Below are 6000 nucleotides of genomic sequence, written 5' to 3'. Positions count from 1 at the left end.
CCGCAGACTGACAACTGACCACACCCCCCATGCCACATACCCCCACCGCTGACTCAGGTCGGGGCAACATCCGGCCTGCCTACTTTCCCCCCCATTTCTGGAGAGAAAGTCAGCCACAACCATCTGTGCCCCCGGCCTGTGGATCACCTCGAAATTAAAGGGCTGAAGAGCCAGATACCAACGGGTGATCCACGCATTAGTATCCTTCATGCGGTGGAGCCACTGCAGAGGAGTGTGATTGGAACAGATTGTGAAGGCCCACCCCAGCAGGTAGTAGCGGAGTGTAAGAACAGCCCACTTAATTGCAAGACACTCCTTCTCGATGGTACTGTACTTTGTCTCCCTGAAGGAGAGCTTGCGACTAATAAAAAGTACTGGCCATTCCTCCCCTCCCACCTCCTGCAAGAGCACTGCGCCCAGCCCCCTGTCAGATGCATCAGTCTGCAAAATAAAGGGGAGAGCCAAATCAGGTGCATGTAAAAGCGGCCCCCCACGCAGTGTGGACTTTACCTAAAGGAAAGCCTGTTGGCACGACTCTGTCCACTGGACTAGATCAGGAGCCCCCTTTTTAGTAAGGTCAGGTCAGTGGGCTGGTGACATCAGAGTAGCTAGGCACAAACCTTCGGTAGTAGCCAGCCCTTAAAAGTGCCTTACCTCCTTTTTGGTCTTGGGCGCCGGGCAGGCTGCAATCATTGTGGTTTTGTTAACCTGTGGACGCACCTGCCCGTGACTCAAGTGGAACCCCAGATACCTAACTTCCACCCCACCAATTGCACACTTCTTCAGGTTGGCCGTAAGTCCCGCCTGTCTCAGCGCTCTCAGGACAGCCCTCAGGTGTTGCATATGCCGCCGCCAATCATTACTATAAATGATAATGTTGTCTAGATATGCGGCGGCATATGCCAACTGAAGCGTCACAAATTGGTGTAATCCGAACAGTGTGGAAAATGCCATCTTTTCTCTGTATATTGGAGTTAAAGGGATCTTGCCAATAACCTCTAAGCTGTTAAGTCCAGCATCGAGTAAAAATAAGCTGCGCCCAACCGATCGAGTAACTTGTCAATTCGTGGCATTGGATAAGCATAAAATTTGGACACCGCATCCACTTTCCTGTAGTCAACACAAAACTGGACCGAGCCGTCGCTCTTCGGTACCAAAACTACCGGGCTGGCCCAATCACTGTGCGACTCCTATATTACGCCCATTTCGAGCATTGCCTCTAATTCTTCCTGAACAATCTTTTTCTTGTGTTCAGGAAGACGATAGGGGTGGCTACGAACCACCACCCCCGTGGTGATCTCGATATGGTGCTCTATGAGGTTCGTGAGACCAGGTAGGGGTGAAAACACGTCCGTGAAATCCACTTGCAACCTGGCAATGTCTGTAAGCTGCGACAGTGAGAGGTGGTCTCCGCAAGGGACCGGGGTGAATGAAATTGATTTGGGAGATACCTCCGGCCCGAGCACCACCCTCTCCGGAACTGCCATCGCCAAGGCTACAGGCACCGCCTCCCTCCATGGTTTAAGGATATTGAGGTGGTAGATTTGACGTGCCCCTCTCCTATCCGTTTGCCTAAACTCATAATCGAGATCTCCGACTCGTCGTGTGACCTCAAAGGGTCCTTGCCACTTGGTAAGTAATTTGGAGCTCGAGGTGGGCAGCAATACAAGCACTTTATCTCCCTTCGCGAATTCCCGTAGTCGAGTTCCCCTGTCGTACAGTCGGCTATGACGTTCTTGCGCTTGGAGCAAATTCTCCTGTGTTACATGCCCCAAAGTGTGAATTTGGTTTTTACTATTCAAAGGTCCTTCCTCCCAAGCTTCCCGTATGACGTCAAGCACGCCGCACGGCCGGTGCCCATACAGTAGCTCAAATGGGGAAAACACCATGAAAGCTTGCGGGACCTCTCGTACTGCAAACAGCAGGGGTTCGAGCCACTTATCCCAATTCTTAGTGTCTTCATGTACGAACTTACGAATCATGTTTTTTAAGGTCTTATTAAATCGTTCGACCAACCCGTCGGTTTGCGGGTGATAAATGCTGGTGCGAATCGAATTAATATAGTTTGCGGAGTGTACGTGACATGAATGTTGTGCCTTGATTAGTGAGGATTTCCTTTGGGATCCCCACTTAGAAGATAATTCTGAAGAGTGCCTCTGCAACACTGCTGAGATGTAGCGCAGGGGCACTGCTTCCGGATATCGTGTTGCATAGTCCACCAGAACTAATACAAAGCGATGGCCGCATGCAGTCCACTCTAATGGCCCGACGAGGTCCATGCCAATTCTCTCGAAGGGGACCTCGATCAACAGCAAAGGGTGCAATGGCGCTTTTGGGGTGGCCGGTGGACTCACCAACTGACATTCATGGCACGCCGCGCACAATCTGCGAACGTCCTTGTGAATGCCCGGCCAAAAGAAACAGGCCATTATATGGTTCAAAGTCTTTTCATGACCTAAGTGGCCAGCCATTGGGTTATAGTGAGCCGCCTGGAAGAGTGTTTCCCAACAGCTCTTTGGTACTAGCAGCTGAGTTGCATTTTCTTTGGTTTGAGTGTCCTGTGTCACTTGATACAACCGCTCCTTGATAATAGAAAAGTATGGGTATGTGAGCGCAACATTAGTCTGGAGCTGTTGACCATCAATTACTTACACTTGGTCTAAGTATTTATTTATTTTTTTTATGGAGTGTGAATCTTCCACAGTAGGTAGTACCTGAAAATTGAAAAAATCTTTTGTATTGAATGTATTACTCCAAAAGGCAAGAAATGTATTTTAAATGTTTATATTATTATTATTATTATTATTTAGAACTTTTAAGGTGGTTGGGGGATGGATATCCTTACCAGAGCCCGTCTGAAGAGTTTCATTTGTATGGTATCCGCAAACAGTGATTTACTGGCATAACATGCTAGTTGACCGTAACTCTTATGGTAAAATCGTGGAGATTGTTTTCTCAGTATAGAAGATCTCTGGTCTCACCCTGGAATTGGTTTACCCTCCGCCTATGCACTAGAGGGTGCTGTTCACTGAATTTTCAATATAAACCTCTTTAACTTTAAATACTGCCATGATCTTGATGCTTCTGCTAAAGTCCTTTTCTTTCAAAATGCAGTAAAGACAATAAATACTTTTTGCATGTCTATTCCACTATGACATACAGTTTGTAGGGAAAAATAAAGATATAAAGTGTACCTATGTATACATTTCTTTACCAATATTGAAACACAATTTGTATTTATTTATTACATGGGATACACATACATTTCCAGCATACATAGGAACACCTGCATACATGGAAACATCCCAGAATGCAGAAGTTCCTTGAGAGAATGCCTGAAGTGTGCTGCACTGTAGTCTAGACAAAAAGTGGCTAAACTGAAAAAGCTCAAATATAAGAGGGTTTTTATTTGTTGAACTTTTTTCACTACATAATTTCCATACTTCCACAGCCCAGTATTATACATAGGCTACTGTATGAATGGAAGAAACCTTAAGAATAATTCACCCAAAAATTAAAATTCTCTCATCATTTACTCACCCTCATGCCATCCCAGATGTGTGACTTACTTTCTTCTGCAGAACACAAACAAAGATTTGTAGAAGAATATTTCACCACTGTAGGTCCATAAAATGCAAGTGAATGGATGCCAAAATTTTGAAGCTCAAAAAGCACATTTGTAGAAGATCATAAAAGTAATCCATATGACTCCAGTGGATTAATTAATGTCTTCTGAAGCTAAATGCTAGGTGTAAGGAATTGATAAATATTGAAAAATTGTTTTACTAAAAATTAATGAGGGTCGATGTTACACAGCCTCTCACGTGACTTAAGCGCGTTGGCAAGTTCACACGAGAACTGACATGTAAAATATGAAAAAATAGTGCAGTGTTGTTTACAACAGAGAAGCATAGATATTCATACATTGATGCCTCATTTGGCTGGTTTAGATACGTCAACTGCAGCGCCATCTTGGAACGGTTAACAAGGAGAGCTGTTTGAATCAGTTTGAATGCAAGTGAATGGAGGAGATGCCTCAGACCGCTGCATAAACTGCTTTTGTGTGGAAACAACATTGCGGACATTAGGAACAGCTGCTGATAAGGTATCTACAGGGTACGTATGAAACTCTGTGCAGAGGAGGCTTATGCGCTTATGTTATGTGAGAGGCAGTTTGAAATCCACCCTCAACGAGCTGGCCAGAAGCGAACATTTGTAGTAAAAAAGATTTCAGATATTGTTCTATTTCTTACAGCTAGCGTTTCGCTTTGGAAGACATTAATTAATCCACTGGAGTCATTGGGTTACTTTTATGATGGCTTTGTGTGCTTTTTGGAGCTTCAAATATTTGGCACCCATTCACTTGCATTTTATGGACCTATAGAGCTGAAATATTCTTCTAAAAATCTTTTTTTGTGTTCAGCAGAAGAAAGAAAGTGCTGGATGTTTCCTCTATAAATTCTGCAGTATAAGAATACTATATTTGTCATTCATCTGGGGTTTACAGTGCGTATTCAGGAGATCTTGGGTGGGGTTTTGCTGGACATTGGAGAGACACTCAGCTTGAAAGGGTCCACATCCTGTTGTCTGCAGCGGATGCTGGCTCATCAAAGTTCAGATTAGAGGATAACAGATATGTTTATTTATTTATTAAACCTAACCCAAAGTGCAATATAATTTCAACCCTTGATATTTAAACTTTTGGTAAAAAAAAAATAAAAAATAAAGACATTTTGATGTGCCTCGCACTAAATCACTAAATCAAGTTTTTTCTTTTTAAACTATGCTTTGTACATTGACCTTCAACACCATAATGTTTAATCACAATTCAATATTCAGTGCAAAAAAGTGTAATAATGACACCAGGATTTTTTATAAAATATTTAGGCCAACTGAAGAGTAAACATGCAGTAGTTGTGTTTGAACCATGTGGTCAAGAAGATGATCTCATTTTCTCAAATATGATGTCAGAAAGATATTTTAAAACAATTTTAAAAAAGGGAAATGTCACACTGAAACAGAAGTGAGAAACAAAGACAAACAAAGACAAATTCTGCATTTTCTCAGAAACTATATTCTTTTTGTGGCCAAAAATATTGGCACCCTTGGTAAATATGAGCAAAGAAGGCTGTGAAAAATATGTCTTTATTGTTTATCCTTTTGATCTTTCATTCAAAATATTCACAAAAATCTATCCTCTAATGGATATCAAACAATTGCAAACACAACACAAGTTTTATAAAAAAAAAATAATAATAATAAAATAAATAAATAAATAAATAAATAGTTTCTGTTAAATATATGTGTGGCACAATTATTGGCACCCTTTCCTTCAATACTTTGTGCAACCTCCCTTTGCCAAGATAACAGTTCTGAGTCTTCTCCTATAATGCATAATGAAGTTGGAGAACACATGGCAAGGGATCTGAGACCATTCCTCCATACAGAATCTCTCCAGGTCCTTCAAATTCTGAGGTCCACGCTGGTGGACTCTCCTCTTCAGTTCACCCCACAGGGCCCCACAACTTAAAAAATCCACAATATTTAACCGTGGGCATGGGATACTTTTCCATATGGCTCCCTTTCTGTGTGCGCCAAACCCGTCTCTGGTGTTTACTGCCAAAAAGCTCTATTTTGGTTTTATCTGACCATAGAACCTGGTCCCATTTGAAGTTCCAGTAGTGTCTGGCAAACTGAAGATGCTTGAGTTTGTTGTTGGATGAGAGCAGCGGCTTTTTTCTTGAAACCCTCCCTAACAACTTGTGGTGATGTAGGTGAAGTCTGATTGTAGTTTTGGAAACTTTCTGACCCCAAGACCCAACTAATTTCTACAATTCTCCAGCTGTGATCCTTGGAGAATTTTTAGCCACTTGAACCACCCTCCTCACATGCGTGGAGACAATGTAAACACACGTCCTCTTTCAGGCCGGTTCTTAACATCTCCAGTTGATTGGCACTTCTTAATTATTGCCCTGGTGGTGGAAATGGGTATTTTCAATG

The sequence above is a fragment of the Myxocyprinus asiaticus genome, chromosome 10, assembly GCF_019703515.2.
Source record: "Myxocyprinus asiaticus isolate MX2 ecotype Aquarium Trade chromosome 10, UBuf_Myxa_2, whole genome shotgun sequence".
NCBI lineage: Eukaryota > Metazoa > Chordata > Actinopteri > Cypriniformes > Catostomidae > Myxocyprinus > Myxocyprinus asiaticus.
This window is presented reverse-complemented; position numbering follows the sequence as displayed.